The sequence below is a fragment of the Lissotriton vulgaris genome, chromosome 9 (genome assembly GCF_964263255.1).
Source record: "Lissotriton vulgaris chromosome 9, aLisVul1.2, whole genome shotgun sequence".
Taxonomy (NCBI): domain Eukaryota; kingdom Metazoa; phylum Chordata; class Amphibia; order Caudata; family Salamandridae; genus Lissotriton; species Lissotriton vulgaris.
In genome coordinates this window covers 1,219,508,127-1,219,529,390 of record NC_141697.1, presented here as the reverse complement: position 1 = coordinate 1,219,529,390, position 21,264 = coordinate 1,219,508,127, and the positions used below count along the sequence as shown (strand labels likewise).

Below are 21,264 nucleotides of genomic sequence, written 5' to 3'. Positions count from 1 at the left end.
CTGACCCTGTCTTTTGACAAAGTGTCATCCCACCCGCAACCACCTTCGCGTTTAAAAAAAAAAGTCTTTTTTTTTTTTTAGAACAATTATGTCAGCAAGGACTTGTATTTTACGGAGCCTGCAAGCGGCGGTTATGGCTAAGAGGTACCCATCTTTCCAAGTCAAAAGCTGTAAATATGCTTTATTTATGGGATCAAAGGAGGTCATTTTCTAAAAAACAATTTTAAGACCCCATAGAGGAGAAGGCCTCTTAACTGGTGGGAATACCTTCCTGATATCCTCTAGAAAACCTTGGTCATTAGTACGGAAAAAACAGAATCGTGCGTCTGAAGGACATCTGCAGAATCTGACCCCCAAAATGTGTACAGAAACGTCTATGACCATGCTAGCACTGTTACTGCGTTGGTAATACTAGGAAGCACGGACTAGTCATTTCTTTTCTGTAGTTGCAGAAATGTCTACCTGAAAACACCTAATCACCGTGGACGTTTAACAGTACTTTGTTAAAAAATCATTCATGATTTTGTATTAACATTCTGGTTGGAGTCCACCTCTGCTTTCTGAAGACCCTGGAGATGCCCCACTGTGATTATTATTTTCCTCAAAATAAGAGATTTTTAGATAGACCGCTTCCAGTGATAAATAAGGCACGTGTCACTCCTTGCTTTTTCATATAATACATTGTTACACTGTGTGCGGGTAGTTTGTCTTGAGTGCTAGAAGCAAGGACTTCAGTGCCAGATGAACTGCCCTCAATTTCAGAACATTGATATGGTACAGCATGTCTATAAACTTGTGGTTCTTCCATGTGGCACCCCCATCTCGTAATCAAGGCATCGATCACAATCATTTGTCATGGAATTCTCATGGAATAGTACTCCTACAGCGGAGACTGACTGGCACTACCAGGGGCAAGAATCTAAATTTCAGTGACTGCGTGATTACTGGCACCCCATGTCCTCTATACACTGCTGAAAAGCCTGTATTCAACCAGGCGCAAGGTACTAAAAGACACATGCAGGATTCCATTGAACAAGACTGAGATCTGGTGTGTTGTCAGATTTGTTGTCTTTAAGAGATTGACATTTTGATGGATAGAGGAGTCTCTTCTTCAAAAGATACAGTTTAGCAAATTGAGTCCAAAACTGCATGCAGTTAATGGTGGACTGAAGTGGATTTCATGAAATTTGCATACTGAACTAGCGAGTGGGGGAGTGTGCGGTCTGTCCAATGTAAGGTATCTAGGATAATTTCGACCGCCAACCTGCTCCACTGTAGTCGTTGAGGCACCATTCTCTGCAAAATTATAAAAAATACAATGAGCTAGACCCTGGGGGCTAGAGGTGGGGAAGTGGGAGAAATATGGTACTGTAAGGAAGAGAGAAACTCCGTCTTTCATCAGGGAATACTCTAGCTTCTGAAATAGTAGGTAATAGCTCATTAACAGAAGGATGAAATATCTAGCATTCATCTTCTTGGAATCTTGAGACTGCTGACTCAGAGGATGAGAAGCGAAAAAAACTGGTGTGAGCAGTAGATAAACTGAAGCAATGTATAAAGAACAAGGCAAAACTTACATAAGAACAGAACTGCAAGCATTCAGGAGGGACCAAAAAAGAAATTGGAAAAACAATGAAGGTGCCATAAGTGGAGCACTGAGTAAATGAACTCGAAGCAGCAGATTCAATCCATCAACATGATGTTGCTAGGTACAGTGTTATTGTGCTGTCATGCCTATACACTGAATGTACCTCAAATGCCCTATAGGAGGAATTGTTACCTGATTGCAGAGAAAATCAGTCTCGGCAAGAGAATGAGATTGTATGGAGTTATGGGGGCCTGAACTGATGTTAGTTAGCTAGGTTAGTAGTGAGAGCTGCACCTTTTCAAAATGTCTGCCTCTTACCTACCTGTCTATATCCATGATTTAAAAAAAAATAGCATTTGCTTAATTGTAGTACAGATACAGTGGAGATTTAAAACAACAAGATTGTTTGCAATGTTACATTGACTGTTTTTCAACAGCAGCAATATATATGACCGTAGTAAATAAGTTCTCAAGGATGATCACTCAATTCCCTTGTTTCTCACTCCTCCACTCCAACCTCCGGCCACCCCCAGTACCGGGGAGTTCACTGCGAGTCCTCCATCAGGAGACCATAGTGCTGTGTCCATGGTTTCCATATTTTCTGGAACTTTTTAGGACAACCATGGGCTATAGATGTTTTTTCCCCTGACATACATGTCCATTCCCTTCCTCCACTCATCCATTGAGGGGCTCTGTGCTCTTCCCCATTTGCGTGCAAAATCCCGTTAGCCCACCTTTAGCCCTAAGTTTAGTAGCGTTAACTTTTTGGGGGGGGGGGTCAATTTCTGTATGCATACCCATCAAAACAAATTTGGGGTCCAGGGGTATCTTATCCTCCAGTATATCTTTGAAATCCGTCAGTAGGGTTGCCCAGTATGTCTGTATGTGTTGGCAGTCCCATATCGTATGGAAGTAGGTACCATTGGCAGTGTTGCATCTAAGGCAGTTGGGTGTGTCAGCCCTCCCTATGAGATGTAATCGAGCTCTATCATAATACATCCTATGCAGATACTTTAATTGAATCAATCTAAAACGGGACTTGACAGCTACCCCCTGAGGGTGCATCAGCGAAATTTCCCAGTCCAGATCGTCAATCTCTCCTAGTTATACCTCCCATTTCACTTGTCGTTAGGGAGTCTGGTTTATTATTTATTCTGGTGCAGTATGTCCAGGAGACTGGCTTTTCCTGTATTTCACCCATCAAAAGTAGTCCTTCCAAAGGGGCATATTCAGGGCGATTGTTTAAGTCTATACCCTGTACCTTCCATGCATGTGCTAGCTGTAAGTATTTATAGTATTGTGGCTTGTGCATGTCATACTCTGCCTGGAGGAAGGAGAATGTCACAAGTTCAGCATGATCTAATATGTCTTTAACCAGACACCTACAACGCATGCGTCCATTCAACCCCAGTGGGCCTCACAGATTAATTTAGTGAGTCATAGCTTTTAGGCATGCTGGTACTGGTAGTTTTATAAAACAGCGAGAAATATTTCCAAGTGGATTCAGTCTTGGTATAGAGTCAAAATAAAGCAAAGTAAATGCATGCGTGTAGGTGTCTGGGCGAGCAGTCAGTCTTTACAGCGTCACCCTCTGAAGAAGAAGCCTCCCGGCTTTGAAACGCGTAAGGGATTTCACCGTTTGAAGTAAACTGCCGGTTCTGAAATAAAGAGCTTTGCATGAAGCACTCATCTGTCGTGTGGCATCTTTTGCTTTCTGGGCAATTGTGGAGAAATGTTTATTCGGCAGCCTGGCCGAAAAAGGATGCCCCACCAAGGACTGTAATTGGGGCCAAAAGATCATGAATATTGTGACCTGGCGGCGCAGATGAGCAAAATGAAAGGGAGCTGGCTCTTTCCTTCAGCCCACATGGGTAACACTTTGCTTTATTTTACTCTGAACCAAGACTGAATCCACTTGGAAATATTTCTCGCTGTTTTATAAAACTACCAGTACCAGCATGCCTAAAAGCTATGACTCACTAAATTCATCTGTGAGGCCCACTGGGGTTGAATGGACGCATGCGTTGTAGGTGTCTGGGCGAGCAGTCAGTCTTTACAGCGTCACCCTCTGAAGAAGAAGCCTCTCGGCTTTGAAACGCGTAAGGGATTTCACCGTTTGAAGTAAACTGCCGGTTCTGAAATAAAGAGCTTTGCATGAAGCACTCATCTGTCGTGTGGCATCTTTTGCTTTCTGGGCAATTGTGGAGAACTATATATATATATGTCTTCTCGTCCTGCAGCTTCAGCGTCGGGTTTGGCGCTGAGAAAGGAGCAACCGGTGGGTCATTCTTCGAAAAAGCGACGTTTATCACCGTTGACGGCGGGCTCGCCGTCAAGATCAGGTATGTCGTTGAGATGTCCAGACCCTCCGCCATAGTCAACTCTGCGACGATCGGCGTCAAGAGAAGGCCCCTCCGCCGTCGTCAACCAAGCGACGACCGGTGTCGAGAGCCTTCGTCGTCGTCACGACGTTCGGCGTCGAGAGCTGGCTCACCTCTCTCGTCGCAGGCTAAGCGACCGACGTCGAGAGCCCCAAGTCCTCCGCTGTCGACAACCAGGTGTCGAGGAGGGGATCTTCGTCGACGTCGCGTCGAGGGCGACCAATACCCCTCCGCCTACGTCACGTAGACATTCGATGTCAAGAGAGGAAGATCCGTCGTCGGCCACACAATGCCGCTTGACGTCGAGACCATCATTCCTTACGTCGTTCGCCGTCTAGGCATACGACGTCGAGATTGCCTAATCCACCGGCACCATAGAGAGTCAGTCTAAGGAAAGGACTGCGTCGACGCCGGGGTAGCGCCGGTCGACGTCGAGAGGTCATCATCGCTCGGAGTCTAGGCATGCGCCTTCAGAACATTCGACGTTGAGGCACCATGAACGGTCCAGGTCGACGTCGAGACACCATGAACGAGCTAGGTCGACGTCGGGACACTCTGCTACGAGATCCAGGGAAAGTTCAGTGTTCCTAGTGACTGAATCAGCCTCCCGTCACTCTTCTGGCTCTTCCAGATCCACGTCAAGATCCAGAAGTCCTGCCCGCAGATCTAGAAGTCCTGCCCGCAGACCTCCCACTGATGGTGTGCAGTTGTCTCCCAGATGGTAAATGCCTCTGCACAGTTGGCGAGACTCAGGTGCTACAAGACGGCTGCAGGATGTCAGCCCAGTACACAGATCTCCTCTGCAAAGACTGGTCGAGGAAGTGGACAGTCGCAGCCCTCCCAGGCACAGAGAAAGATCGCCTGTGATGCTAGCTGTATCTCGTTCCCCTGCACGAGAAGAACGCTCAGGGAGGTCTCACGAGAGGCGGCGCACTCGTTCCCCCTAGATGGGGAAAACCCGCCAAAAGATCTAGCGAAAGAGAGCTCAAACACCAGCTACTTCTCCTACCTCCTCTACCCGCTCTTCCATACGAGATTACTCTCCCACTGTGGTTGATAGCCCTGTCTCTAGGGTTTCCCTGGTGGACGATATCGACACCTATCATGATGTCCTACAGAGGGGTGCACTGAAATTAAACATCGACCTGTCTGTGCCACAGGTCTCCACGACAGTGATCTTTGAGACTCTTCACCAAAAGTCGGGGTCTCGTCCAGTGCTACCGTTGGTCCCAGGGATCATGGATCCTGTCAATGATGTGTTCCTGGCTCCAGCATCGGTAAAAGCGGTGCCGGCTCGCATCCAAAAGAAGTATAAGGCCGCACCCTCTGACCCGATCTTTGTGAAAGCGGACCCGCCCGCCGACTCCGTAGTCGTGGCGGCAGCACGAAAAACCCACTCAGTCTCTCCCTCCTCCTCCTCAACTCCTCCTGATAAGGACAGCAAGTTGCAAGACTCGTGGGGCAGCAAGGTCTGCAGTTCTGCCGCTTAGACGCTGAAGGTTTCTAATGCGGCTGCGCTTTTAGGCAGGTACGATAGAGCCTTATGGGACTCAATGGAGCGTTTAAAATAAAAATTGCCTAAGGAGGTCCAACAAGACTTCGAGGAGACCCTGACGGTGGCTAACCAGTTTATTAGCACTGCTGCAGATGGAGCAACACTGGCGGGACATACATATGCCCATGGGGTATGTGCCAGACGTTCATCGTGGCTGCGCCTGACAGGCCTCAAGCCCGATGCACAACAGCACACTCTGAACCTCACGTTTACCGGATCATCTATCTTTGGCCAGCACACGGACGACCAGATGAGTCGGATGAAAGCAGAGCTCGACAGTCACGGCAGTCTGCTTAGAAAAAAAAGAGTTTAAACGCAGTTTCAAGACCAACAAAGGCAGAGGGGCTCAACAGAGGGTTCAAACCCCTCAGTGGTCCCAAAACAAGACCCAGGGCAAGACCCAGTTTCGGGGTGGTAAAGCCGGACGAGGTAGAGGTCACAGCAGTCCTCTACCTCGACGAGAGGATGAAAACAATGAGCACTAGCTTCCTCTCGCGCCGTTGTCCAGTCCAGTGGGAGGAAGTGTTTCTAAACATCTGGCAGAGTGGGGCAGCATCACGAACGATTAGTGGGTGCTGAATACACTGCGCAATGGATATGCTTTTCGTTTCCGTGTGCCTCAACAGGACATTTCCCCAAAGAAATCTCGTCCGCACCAACTCTATCTGCTCCGTAAAGAGGTGTAGGCTCTTCTCCAAAAACGAGCTATAGAAGAGGTGCCTCCCTCACAAAGGGGAAAAGGAGTCTACTCCAGATACTTTCTTGTCCCCCAAAAAGGATCAGGAAAACAAGTTCCGGCCCATCCTGGATCTTCGTGTTCTGAACAAGAACATAGTCAAGGAGAAGTTCCGCATGCTTGCTCTTAACCAAATATGTCCACATCTGCAAGTAGGAGATTGGATGTGTTCGATGGACTTGCAAGATGCCTACTTCCACATTCCAATTGCCATGCGACATCGGAAGCTTTAAGGTTTCTGGTGGGCAGCAAACACTACCAGTACAGGGTCCTGCCTTTCCGGCTAAAGTCAGCGCAGAGAGTCTTCACCAAATGCATGGCAGTGGTGGCAGCCTTCCTGCACAAAAATGGACTTTTCGTCTATCCCTACCTAGACTGGCTCCTAAAAGGCCCATCTCCTCAACAGGTAGAGGACGACTTCCACCTTTGCCTGCTACAATTGCACAGGCTCGGCCTCCACATCAACATAGAGAAGTCAGTACAACTACCAACCCAATCCATTCTCTACCTGGGCTCCGTTCTGGATACAAAATTGCGAAAAGCGTATCCTTCGGAGGAGAGTATTTTCTATGCAGTAGAAGTGCAGAGTTCTACTACAGTCCCAGAATCCAACAGCGCGTCAAGTAGCGTCTCTGCTGGGTTCCATGGCGTGCTGCATCGTCCTGATTCCTCATGCTAGGCTGAGGATGCGACCTATGCAGCAGGCTCTGGAGGGTCAATGGAATCAGTCGACAGGGCGCTGGGAAGACTGGATCAATCTTTCCCAGGTGACGAAGACCTCCATCAAATGGTGGACTCACCCTCGCAACCTTCTGGTGGGAGTGCCTTTTCACCAACCTCTCCCGACAGTCTATAGTCAGACGCATCTCTCCAAGGCTGGGGAGCACACATTGGGGGTCTGCAGATTCAAGGAAGGTGGTCAGCAAAAGAACAGACTTACCATATCAACATGCTGGAGCTTCGAGCAGTCCATCTGGCTCTGAAGTGCTTCCTTCCTGCACTCGAATCACTCAGTCCTGATCCAAACGGACAACACGACGACCGTGTTCTACCTGAACAAGCAGGGCGGAACTCAGTCACGTCCTCTCTCTGGAGGCACAAGCCATCTGGCACTGGCTGCTCGCCCGGAACCTCACAGTAGTAGCGGTGCGTCTCCCAGGAGAGCTAAATATCAAGGCTGACGCACTCAGCAGGCACTTTGAAGATCAGCCAGACTGGGTGCTGCACGACAAAGTGGTGGCAGACCTCTTCCATCACTGGGGTCGTCCAGAAATAGATCTGTTCGTGGACGACAAACTCAAAATGCCATGCCTTCGCGTCCAGATTCCACCGTCCAGGGACAAGGGGGAATGCCCTTTTGATGGACTGGTCAGGGACATTTGCTTACGCATTTCCTCCTCTGCCTCTGCTTCCGACTCTGGTGTCCAAACTCATCAGGTCCAGCATGACCATGATCCTTATAGCCCCAGACTGGCCTCGGCAGTCGTGGTACCCGGACCTTCTACAGCTGTTGGTGCTTCCACCCAGGAGACTGCCCTGCATGCCGGACCTGCTGACCAAGATGGGGAGGTCATCCCAACCTTCCCTCACTGCACTGAACAGCATGGCTCCTGAGGTCCTACAATACGGACATTTAAATTTCCCACCTGATTGTATGCATATTTTAAAGGAAGCAAAACGACCCTCCACAAGAACGTCTTATACGTTTAAGTGGAAGAGGTTTTTTCTTTGGTGCAGAGAACGTCACTTTGATCCCTCATCAGCACAGGAGGATGTGATTCTGCCTTACCTGCTGTACCTAGCAAGATCTGGTCTTAAATATGCTTTGATCAGGGTGCACCTATCGGCCATTACGGCTTATAGGAAGTCTCCTACTCCGCCCTCCTTCCAGATGGAGGTGGTCAAGGACTTTTTACAGGGGCTGAAGAAAGTGTACCCCCCTGTTAGAAACCCTTCTCCGTGGGAATTAAACCTAGTGTTGTCTAAGTTGATGGGCCCCCCTTTGAACCCATCCACAGAGCTTCCTTGCAACACCTATCGTGGAAGGCCGCATTTCTAGTTGCAATTACATCAGCACGCAGAGTAAGTGAGATACAAGCGCTGTGTACAAAAGAACCCTACACTGTTTTCCATCACAACAGAGTACTCTTAAGGGCACATCCATCCTTTTTACCTAAGGTTGTCTCTAATTTTCATATAAATCAGTTTATTTCTCTTCCTTCTTTTTTTCCAAACCCTACGACCCCGGCTGAGCGGTCGCTGCACTCTTTAGATCTCAAGAGTCCTTAAATTTTATTTGGAAAAGACCAAAGAGTAGGAAGACGGACCAATTGTTTATCAACTATGGTCCACTGAGAAGGGGCTTTCCAGCTGCCAAGAGATCCATCTCCAGAGGGATCGTCTACTGTATTAAATTGGCTTATCAGCTCGCAGGCACGCCCTTACTTTTGTCATCTAAAGCACACTCTACTAGGGGGAAAGCGGCCACAGTAGCTTTCCTGCATGATGTCCCTATGTCAGAGATTTGCAAGGCTGCAACCTGGAGATCAGTTCATACCTTTACAAGGCATTACTGTCTAGAATCTGATTCCAGGACTGATACTCAAATAGGACAAGCCTCTTTGAGGAATCTATTTGGGTAGCCTGCGGCCTGTACAAGCTTAGTTTTTCTAGGCTTAGTAATGTTATTAATGTATTGTCACTCCTTTGCCAGCAGGGAGATGAGGTGAGGCTCGCTATTCTATTCTTATGCTTATGACTATTGATGAGGATCCCCTGGAAGAGAAGGATTAGTTACTTACCTGTAATCCTAGTTCTCTTCCAGGGGTATCCTCATCAAATTCATAAGCAACCCTCCCGCCTCCCCGGGCAAAGGATCTTTATTAATTTGGAGATATTGTTAACCTATTTGTTTCCATGGTTTTTCAGTCTCCGAAAAGAACTGATCCAGCTGTCACCCCTGAGGCATGATGGGATACTGGGGTTCATGAGTGCCTTAAAGGCACGGTGTCCGTTTTTTGTAGCATGCAGCTACAGGTTAGCTTTTCAGTCTTTTTAGACTGTGTGTTTGCAATGCAGCCTGGGAGGTTTCTATGCTTTCAGGATATAATAAGAATGTTCTAAGCATGTGGGCTGCTGAATTCATATCTGTGCATAGATCGCCGCCTAGTGTTGGGTCCGGATGATTGCATATTGTTGTCCTGGAAGAGTCTTCAAAGTATCACGAGATAAGTGGCTCCTCCCCTGGACTACAGTGCGCATGGGCATCCTCGACATCCTCAGATTGTTTTTTTCCGCCATTTGGTTCGGATGTACTTTCCTTACTCGAAGTTCGGAATCGAAAATTATTTTCTTAAAGGACAAAAGGCCTTCGGAATCGTTGGTATTGTTTCGATCGGTGCCGACGTCCTACTATACACTATCCAACTCAGGGCGCCGTAGGCCTTCTTGACGCAAAGAAGATCGGTCGTCGATGGAACTAAGTCCATTTAAAAAGATGCCCTCTTTGTAATTCGAAATACCCACATATAGATAAACACCCTGTATGTAACAAGTGTTTATCTCCGGAACATAATGAAACAGACTGCCTAGCCTGTGCACAATTTCGATCAAAAAAAGACACTTCGGGTTCGACGGGCCGCAAGGCAAATCATGCAGAAACCAGCGCCGGAGCCCAAAAATATCTTCGACGATGAACAAGATCTCATCGAGGCCGAAGATTCGGATCAACAGTCTGATCACGACTCAGAGCATGACTCCAACTACTATGACGACAACGATGAAGACATCGTCGAGGTAGGAGACGACTAACAAAGGATCAGGGCTGTCGAAGAAGACTCCAGTGATGAAACGGGGCCTACTACATCGGGGCCAACCGTGAGTACAACGCACCAGACATACACCTCTAAGTTTCCACAGGCTAAGGTCAAGCAATCGCCGGAAGGCCTTAGCCAAGATCTCGAAACACATTCTATAGCCCCGCGACTCAGCTCTGCTAAGAATACTGCAAAAGAGCCATCGGTTCAACGTAACCCAAAGCTGTTGATATTGAAAGCAAAAGTTATGGAACCAAAAACGAAACCGAAACTCAACAGTCTTCGGACCGAACTACGTCGATCCATCTCCCCTTCTGCACTCAAACTGATTGTTATGGCCATGGTTTTATCCAAGATCGATTACGGGAACGTCATTTATAATGGTACCCCCGCCTATGCACTCCAGCGCCTTCAAACGGTGCAGAACCAGGCAGCCCGCCTGGTCCACGTCCTACCGAAATACCATCACTCCTCCCCCCTTCTCACTGCCTTTCACTGGCTACCAATTAAACAAAGAGCCCTTTTTAAACTCGGCTGCCTTACTTTTCAGGCCCGTGCGGGCACTGCCCCGTGTTCATCAATTCCGCCATCACTAACTATTGTCCTACTAGAGCCCTACGTTCCTCCGCCAAGTCTTTGCTAGTCATCCCCCGGTTTAAGAAAAAACGATCCGGTGGCCAGAAATTTTCAGTACTCGCACCCACCTTCTGATCCTCCCCCTCCTACCTAGAGTTTCGCAAGGCTCTTAAGACCTTTCTGTTCCAGCAAGCTTTCAGCCCATAACCCCTGACGCTTTTTTTTTCAGTTCTGAAATCCTGTAGCGCCAAGAAACTGCTCAGTGAATGTGCGCTTTACAAATAACTAAAAATTCAAAAAAATTCAAATTCAAATCCAGCAGAATAGATCCCAAAGAAAATCGACAACACGGTCTTCGGACCAAACTATGTCGATCCATCGGAGTCAAACACAAAGGTCGTCGAGCCGAAAACCAGCGCGCCTACATCCACTCCAAAACAAAAGGACGTCGAACCGAAGAGATCAGCGTCGACAACACAAAGAAGGACCTCGGAACAAAGAAGGTCGTCGAACCGAAGCAAAGAATCGACAAACCAATGGCTGTGCAACAAAAACGGATCGAGCCAAAGAAAATCGACCCGAAAAAAGACATCGAGCCGAGACAACAAAGCATCGGTCCAAAAACACCGGTTCCAAAGATGCAACAAAGTCAATAGGGGACTATCGAGTCGACAAAAAATGTCGAAACCATAGATAAATTGGCTCCAAGGAAACAGGCACAACCTAAAAAGACTGTTGAAACAACAAAAACTCTCGGACCGATCAAATTTGGTCTACTAATTTCATCAAAACATAAACAGTCGACCCAAAAAAAACGGTTTCTACCCTAAACAAACTAAACCAAAGACATTGGCCAAACAACCAAGAACTACTGAGCAGGAGATCTTGTATCCAGACCCCTCATCAGAAGAACAGTCAAAACTTTACATTGACCCTAATTCTGGGGAGGTCAATCTCTACAAAAGAAATGTCAGACCAGAAACAGAAAAGGTGTCTTATGTCATCCCACTCAAAAAGAAAAGGGACTGTGCAACTTCACATAATCTATTTGAGCCTATAAAACCGAACACATACTCATATACGCCCACACACTCAGATGAAGAGGTGGATTATGAGGAGAATGAGGAATACAATTACACAGTGGACCCTGACCAAGACAGTCCAGCTCAACCATGGACAGACCCAGTACCTCCTGGTGATTCTCAGCCCATTCCAGATACACCTGCATACCCTGCTAATAAACCTTCTCCTACGGAGGATTCAGCTGCTTTTAATGCACTTATAGATAGGGCAGCCCTACATCACAATGTAGAAATGCATGCTCGGTAGCATGCGGGGGTTCGGCCGGTGCTGTGTGTTGAGGGTGGCGGCGTCGTAGGTCCGTCGTGTGGGCAGGCGTCTTCGGGGGCCAGGGGTTCTGGCGCTGGGCGCGGTCCAGGCGCGGACGGTCGCAGACGGGCTTGCCTTTGGCGCACAATCGGCGCGCCCGCTGCGCGTCTGTGCGGTCGCCATTTAAGGCTAAGTGGGAGGGAGGAGGAGCTGGGAGTCGGGAGCGGGGAGGACACGGAGAAAAAGGGGGCGTGGCCGCGAGAACGGCGGCGGCAAGCGGGGAGCGGGGCTAAACAGGCAATTCGGGAAACAATGCACAAATTTACAACAATTACAAAGATACAGCTGGGGAAAAAAGTGAGGCAGTAGCCAACAAGACGAGCAGATCGTGACTGCGAGCAGCAGCGAGGGGCACACACACAGCTGGGGGGCCGTGCGGCGCGGGGGTGTCCTGAGAACAGTGTGCTAACAGACGCATCCCTGATAGGGTGGGGAGCCCATGTCCTCCACCACACAGTACAGGGACTATGGACCACGCAGCAGAAGAAACAGCACATCAACCTGCTAGAGCTGATGGCAATTTTTATGGCAATCAAAGCCTTCAAAGTACATCTGTGCAACAAAATCGTGTTGATCCGGACGGACAACATGACTGCAATGTACTACCTACAGAAACAGGGAGGAACACACTCCACAGCTGTCGCATCTGGCTCAAAGAGTGTGGAAGTGGGCCATCCAGAGAAACATTATTCTCATGGCGGAACACCTCCCAGGCAGGGACAATCAGCGGATCTGCTCAGCAGACACAGCCAGCAAGTGCACGAGTGGGAGATTCACCCCTCAGTGCTTCAACCATACTTTCAACAGTGGGGACAACCAGAGATAGATCTGTTCGCCACAAAGGAAAACGCAAAATGCCGGTCCTTCGCCGCAAGATTTCCACACCCGCAGTCTCGGGGCAATGCGATATGGATGAACTGGTCAGGCAAATTTGCCTACGCTTTTCCACCAGCACAGTTGATACCGCTGGTGACACGCAAATTGCACCAGCACTCCATGACGCTAATCCTAGTTGCTACAACATGGGCGAGGCAACCATGGTACACCACGTTCATGGAACTTTCCGTGGTACCTCATCAAAGACTACAACTAACACCCAGTCTCTTAACGCAGAGCCATGGAGACATTCAGCACCCAGATCCGCAGCAGCTGAACCTTGCAATCTGGCTCCTGAGGTCATAGAGTTCGGCTACCTCAACTTACCTCCTGACTGCATGAACATTATCAGGGAGGCAAGGAAGCCTACAACGAGCTTGCTACGCGTCAAAGTGGAAAGGTTTTGTCATTTATTGTAACAACAACGGCATAAACCCACTAGACGCGTCCATTCAAAATATCATATGCTATCTTTTGCACTTAAACTGCTGCAATCTAGCCTATACTTCCATACAGATACACCTAGCGGCCATAGCCGCTTACCTTCAAAACAGGCAGCACCTTTCATTGTTCAGAGTGCATGCAATTAAGGCATTCATGGAGGGCCTCAAACGAGTAATTCCCCCAAGACACCCACCTTCACCTGTATGGAACCTAAACGTTGTTTTAACTAGACTCATGGGACCACCTTTTGAGCCATTACACTCCTGTGAGATACAATTTTTAACATGAAAGGTGGCTTTTCTTGTAGCCATTACTTCGCTTAGAAGAGTTAGCAAGCTGCAAGCCCTAACTATTCAAGAGCCATTCATTCAAATTCACGCAAATAGGGGCGTGCTTCGGACAAACCCTAAATTCATGCCCAAAGTGGTATCCCACTTCCACATCAATCAAACAATAGAACTGCCAGTGTTCTTCCCAAATCCACAGACAGTACGTGAAAGAGCCCTGCACACACTGGATGTCAAGAGAGCTCTACTATATTACATAGACAGGACAAAAGATTTCAGGAAGACGAAACAGTTGTTCGTTGCCTTTTCACCAGAGCACAAAGGTAATACCATTTCAAAAAATGGTTTAGCTAGATGGATAGTTAAATGCATCCAAATATGTTACATTAAAGCTAAACGTACTTTAACAGTGCCCCCAAGAGTGCATTCCACACGCAAAATGGGAGCATCCATGGCTTTCCTAGGGAACATTCCTCCAGAGGAAATATGTAGAGCAGCCACATGGACAACCATACATACATTTACCAAACATTACTGCGTAGATGTGCACTCCAAGCAGCTGTAGGACAGGCTGTTCTCAAAACTTTTTCAGACTGCTGCAGCTGGCACGGGTAGACACCGCTAAGGGAGAAACTGCTATACATTCTATGCACAGAAATGAATTCAGCAGCCCACATGCCTCGAACGGAATATGCTACTTACCAGTATGCATCTGTTCTTGGCATGTAGGGCTGCTGACATTCATATTGCCCACCCTCCTCCCCGGTGCCTGTCTCAGCTGTAGCATTCATTCATTCTTACTCTTACTTTCCTGCATGGACTTCTCTTACTGTACCACACCATCTCAGCCACAATGGCGAAAAACAATCTGAGGATGGAGAGGATGCCCATGCGCACTGTAGTCCAGGGTAGGAGCCACCTATCTCGTGATACTTCGAAGACTCTTCCAGGACAACAATGTGCAATCATCCGGACCCAACACTAGGCGGCGATCTATGCACAGATATGAATGTCAGCAGCCCTACATGCCAAGAACAGATGCATACTGGTAAGTAGCATATTCCTTCTATTGCTTTTTCAGCATTAAAACAGTTTCAAAACCATCTTTGGTGTTGTTTTTCATGTTTCTAATGCATATGTTTCATGTATGGTGGAAATTCTTTACAGCATAATCCAGCTCTTTTGTGAATTTGGCTGCATTTGCTTGTGTATATATATATACATAATTATGCGTCACTATGCCTGAAAGGGTTTTGAGATTTTATATATTATCTATCTATATATATATATATATATATATATCTATATATCTATATCTATATATATCTATATCTATATATATCTATATATCTATATCTATATATATCTATATATATCTATATCTATATATCTAAATCTATATCTATATATATATATATATATATCTATATATATCTATCTATATCTATATCTATCTATATATATATAGATAGATAGATAGAGATATAGATAGATAGATAGATAGATATATATATATAATCTATATCTATATAGATATAGATATAGATATAGATATATATACATCTATATATATATATATATATATATATATATCTATATATATATCTATATATCTATATATATATATATATCTATCTATATATATATCTATATAATCTATATATATATATATATATCTATATAATCTATATATATATATTCTATATATTCTATATAATCTATAAATATATATATATATATAAAATCTCAAAACCCTTTCAGGCATAGTGACGCATAAATTATGCAAAAAAGCGCACTCTCCACACCAGCGACACTCTAGATATGCTCACCTCAAATGTCTGTTTTTCTATCAAAGTTTTTAAGCATAGGATTAGCACAGTGCTATCCACGCCGAGATAGAAAATGACAGTCTTTTGTCATTCATACAGCAAAGTCTTTAAGCATAGGACTAGTACAGCGCTGTCCTTGCCGAGCTGTAAAATGACAAAAGCCATTTATCACTCCAGGCACAATATTACAGCATTGAATTGGTAAAATACCAGGAGCTGTATGTGTGTGTGTATATATATATATGTATATATATATATATATATATATATATATATATATATATGTATATATATGTATATATGTATATATGTATATATGTATATATATATATATATATATATATATATATATATATATATATATATATATATATATATATTTCTCCAGTATTAGGGGTGTCTTTCATAGATTCACATGCTTGAATATTCCCCGTCGTCGAAGTGGGAGTCCCACGGTACATAAAATAGCAGTAATATATGCATGTATATATGAGAAATATTATAAATAAAATATACATACATATAATGCAATAAAATTGTAAACTTAAAAAAGTACCATAGAACAGAATAGGCCCATTGAAAAGCCCAAGGGAGAATTCACTTTAGTAACTTATAGGAGTCATTATGTGTTGGTCCACATTCCAGCCAATCAGGCTGTAGCCTCCTCTAGAACCTTCTCCTCAGAAGCCCAAGTCCTCAGATTTTCTACCGCACGTCGTGTGAAGGGAGTCTCCCTGAGCTCTGCTCAGTTTCTTCAAGTTTCTTCATATTTCTTCATATTTTTTCTTCAAAATGTCTTCTTCAAAGAAAACTCTGTTCAAGGCTTGTCCATCCTGTGGGAAACTTCGCCTTTTTCATGAGGATCCACACAGTAAGTGTATTTACTGTTTATATCCGGACCATGTTGTCTCCACCTGCAAACTCTGTCGCAAATTTCCTCCTAAGACCTTGAGGGACAGAGAGGCTCGTCTCCTTCTGTGGCTACAGAAGTTGAAGTCATCTGACAACATCGTGTCCGATGCTGAGAGTATGTCATCTGGTTTCTCTAAAACCTCTCAGAAGCGTGGGTCTGAGACTGAAATCCCCTCTCCTTTTCTTAAGAGTAAAAAACTGGGATCTTCCAAGGATGTCTTCTCACAAGACTTGCTTCAGGGCGCGCCTACGGGACCTGGTTCTCTGGCGTCTCGTCCCAAGACCATGCCCTCCGTTTCTAAAACGGGCATTGGCTCGTCGACGGGCTCGTCGACGCGTCCGTCGACGTCTTCGGCGTCTACGAAGTCGGTTTTGGCCTTTTCCACGTCGACGACTACTTCGTCCATGTCGACTAGTTCTGCCACGACGATGATCATCTCGTCTACGAGCAGCCAGGAGGTGAGACCCATCTCATCCATTATTATGATCTCGTCAATCAAACCGTCGACGAAGAAACCACCGTCGACACACCCATCGTCGACGGCTCACCCGTCGACGAAGACCAAGACTTCATCGTCGACGACAGCCCCGTCGACGATACCATCGACGCAGATGATCCCTCCGTCGACGACTGCTCCGCCAACGACCCCCTCGTCGACGGTGAAGACAGCGATTCCGTCGACGGCTTCGTCGACGGCTTCGTCGACGGCCTCGTCGACGGCCTCGTCGACGGCCTCGTCGACGGCCAAAAAATCGTCATCTACCAAAATTAAATTTCCTGCGCCGGATGCAGCGGCGCCAACGAAAAAACAACTAGAGGGTGTTAAAGCTATGCCACTCTCGTCGACGGGCTCGTCGACACAGCAACCCCTACAATCTGCTACCACCTTCAAAGTGGTTTCTACTTCGTCCCTCAAGTCTGTACCGCTAATACAGTTAAGTCCTATTAGGAGTGGATCACAACCTCCGGAGAAATTATTTCAATCTGGAGCAGAGGAATCTGGAAATGATTCAGAGGTTGATCAACTTTACCAACCAGCAACCAGTCCATCGGAGTTACACATTAAGTGTCAGGACTATAGCGATGAGGATGAGTATGCGGATCATACCGTCGAAGATGGGAACGTCCTTTTTCCATTGGATAGCACACAACAACCTAATTACGAACACTTTACACAAATTCCTAGGTCTATGGTAAAAAACCTACAACATATGCTGGATGACTACAATCGTAGATTTCCACCATCGTTACCGCCTTCCCCAGCACCCCAAGTGCAGCGGTCCCAGGCTCCAGCTCCACGCCCTCAGTCTCCAGTGCTTCCACCACAGTCTCCAACGCCTAGGCCTCGAGTTCAAGCGACTGTTGCACCTACGTCTCCTTTAGGTGCTGCTCCTGATACGGATAATGAGGGTCAAACTCCACAAAACACTGGAGATAATGACACTGATGATGAGGAAATGCAGGATTGGGACAATTATAGGGCACAGACACCCTCTACTCCACCAACATCACCGAGAACTTCGCCACCAGTGGATATCGCAAGTTTCCACAGCCTTATGGTCCGTGCAGCAAAAAGGTTTCACCTAACGTTAGAAACGCAGCAAGCAGAATGTTTTCTGTATGACTTTAAGGACTTGCCTCAACGCCAAACTCATACCATTCCTATTATTGACCACATATGGGAAGAGGGTCTGAAGTTGATGGAACGTCCTAACTCCATTCCAGCCGTTCTACCTAGGCTGGACAAAAAATATAAAGCACCGCCTACTTCCCCGGCCTGTTTAGTTTCACAGCCTAAAGCAGACTCAGTGATCACTCAGGCGGCACAAAAAAGGTCTCGAAATCCTGCCGTTCCTTTAACTTCCCCCCCGGATCAGGATGGCCGTAAATTGGACTCCATTGGTAAAAAATTTACCACAATGGCTGCGACAACGGTAAGAGCTTCCAACGCCTTAGCCATTCTGGGTCGATACGACCGTCAAATGTGGTCCGAGATCGCTGGTCTACTTCCACAAATGCCTGACTCCATCCGGGAAGAAGCACAGTCCATCATTCTCGAGGGAGAAAAGATTTCGGCGGAAATTATCGACTGTGCCGTCGATATAGCCTCTACTGGATTCCGTCAATTGGCGGGTGCTGCAGTTTTGCGTCGCCAAGGCTGGCTGAAGTCAACAACCTTCCGACCGGAAGTTCAATCCAGAGGGCTCGATTTGCCCTACGATGGCGAGTCTCTGTTTGGTAAGCATGTTGATGATGCCTTGGAACTCATCAAAAAGGACACGGACACTGCGAAGTCCTTAACGACTCTGCAATACAGAAAGAGGCCATTTCGTGGGGCTCGTGGTAGAGGAGGAGGAACCTCTACTTTTCGAGGCACGGGCCAATATAGAGGATACACCTACGACAACAGGCAAAGAGGATCCTATCAGTCCCAAAATCGTTCATCCACCTCCAGGCCTTACCAGCGGAAGTCCAACTACAGAGGTGGTGCGAACACCAGCAAAAAACAGTGAGAGGATTGTGCATCTTGGAGGTCGAATCTCGAAATTCTTCTCCAATTGGTCGAACATCACCAACGACCGATGGGTCTTGGATGTAGTTTCAAAAGGACACACCCTGGAATTTACGAAATTTCCCCCCGCTCGCCCGCCTTCGGGCCCACCTTCTCCCCACTTCAGGGAACTGTTGGCCCAGGTGCAGCTTCTGATCAGGAAAGGAGCCATAGAATTGGTACCGCAAGATCAACGCGGCAAGGGATTCTACTCCCGTTTCTTTCTAGTGAAGAAAAAATCAGGAGAGTGGCGCCCCATCTTGGATCTGAGGGCTCTAAACAAGTTCATCGCGTCCAAGACTTTTCAGATGCTAACCCTGCTTCAAATCTTGAATTTCCTCATTCCAGGAGAGTTCTTTTCGACAATAGACCTTCAAGATGCATATTTCCATGTGCCAATTCACACCAGGCACAGGAAATACCTTCGTTTTACAGTCGGCCAATTTCATTACCAATTCAAGGTCCTTCCATTCGGCCTTCGATCGGCACCGAGGGTGTTTACCAAAATCCTAGCCCCGGTGGCAGCTTACCTGCGTTTACAGAACATCCAGTTTTATCCATATCTGGACGATTGCCTCATAAAAGCCAGGACTTTCCAACTGACACAGGAACACACACAGGTCTGCATATCCCTGTTCGAAACTTTAGGTTTCTCCATCAATTGCCTGAAGTCACACTTTCACCCTTCTCAACAGCGAGATTTTCTAGGAGCCTCGCTCGATTCTCGGCTAGGGCAAGTGTTCGTTTCACAGGAACGTCAGAGCAGAATGTTGCAGAAGGTACAATTCCTGCAGTCAAGAAAGTACGTTTCTGTTCGAATGTACAAGTCATTCCTCGGCATGGCTTCCTCGTGCATTCAACTGATTCCCAACTGCAGACTGCACATGAGAGTCCTTCAGGAAGAACTCGACAACCAGTGGAAGCAGGTATCAGGGTCATTCGAGGACAAGATCCATCTCACGTCTCGCATGCAAAGAGCTTTGGAGTGGTGGGCCCATCCTCCAAATATAGCAACAGGTCGTTCATTCAAGGACGAACAACCAACACTGACACTGACGACAGACGCCTCCCTAGAGGGTTGGGGTGCTCATCTCGACGGAATGTCAGTGAGGGGCAAGTGGACAGCGTCTCAGCGCACTTGGCACATAAATCGCTTAGAACTACTGTCGATTTTCTTGGCCTTGAAGTCCTTTCAAAGAGTAGTGCAGGGACAAACATTGTTGGTGAAGACAGACAATACCACCAGCATGCACTACATCAACAAACAGGGCGGCACAAGATCTCTCGTGCTATCACAGCTGGCACAAGAAATTTGGGACTGGGCTCTACAACGTCAAATACATCTCCAAGCTATTCATGTACCAGGTGTGGCCAATGTGCTGGCGGACGCGCTCAGCAGAGCCCTTTCGGACAACCACGAATGGGAACTACACCAACCAACCTTGGATTACATCTTCAGACAGTGGGGCCGACCGCAGTTGGATCTCTTTGCAACGTTTCTCAACAGGAAATGTCTAACGTTTGCGAGCCGGCATCCACACAAGGAGTCGAGTGGAAATGCCTTTTCAATAAATTGGTCGAACACCTTCAGTTATGCATTCCCTCCTCTGCCGCTCATTCCACGTCTGTTACACAGAATGAGATTCCACCCATGTCGGATGATCCTGATCGCGCCCAAATGGCCGAGACGCCCTTGGTTCTCAGATCTCCTTCTATTCTCTCTGACACAGCCGATACGGTTGCATCCTCTGCCGCATCTTCTCACAATGCATCAAGGTCAGATATGCCATCCGGATCCAGCATACCTTCAACTTCATGCTTGGCACCGGAGTACTATGAATTTGCACACATGAATATCGACAAGGATTGTAGGGCAGTGCTATCTAATGCTCGAGCACAATCTACTGTCAAAACTTACCAGCTGAAATGGAAGCGTTTCTGCGCTTGGTGTTCCACCAGATCGCTAGATCCCATGTGTGCTCAGCCAGAACAAATTTTGCCATTCTTTTTGTCGTTAGCAAAATCAGGACTATCTCACTCTACCCTTAAGGTTTTTCTGGCTGCTATCTCTCGTTTCCGTCATGATGGCCTAACATCTTTGTACTCTTCCAGGATCATAAGACAGTTCTTCAAAGGCCTTTTTAGGATGTTTCCTCCAATCCGTCGGCCTCCACCTTCATGGCGACTCAACCTAGTTCTGTCTCAGCTGCTTTTGCCTCCATTCGAGCCCATCCATTCTTCCAGTCTGAAGTTCCTCACGTGGAAAGTGGCTCTGTTACTTGCTCTGACCTCTTCTAGACACGTCAGCGACATCCAAGCCTTTA

At 46.8% G+C, this 21,264-nt stretch overlaps 1 protein-coding gene across 2 annotated transcripts in view; it reads left to right on the top strand.

Annotated features, from left to right (window-relative positions):
• IMPDH2 (inosine monophosphate dehydrogenase 2) overlaps window positions 1–21,264 on the top strand; it is a 357,233-nt gene that overhangs the window by 180,325 nt on the left and 155,644 nt on the right. The window lies entirely within an intron of this gene.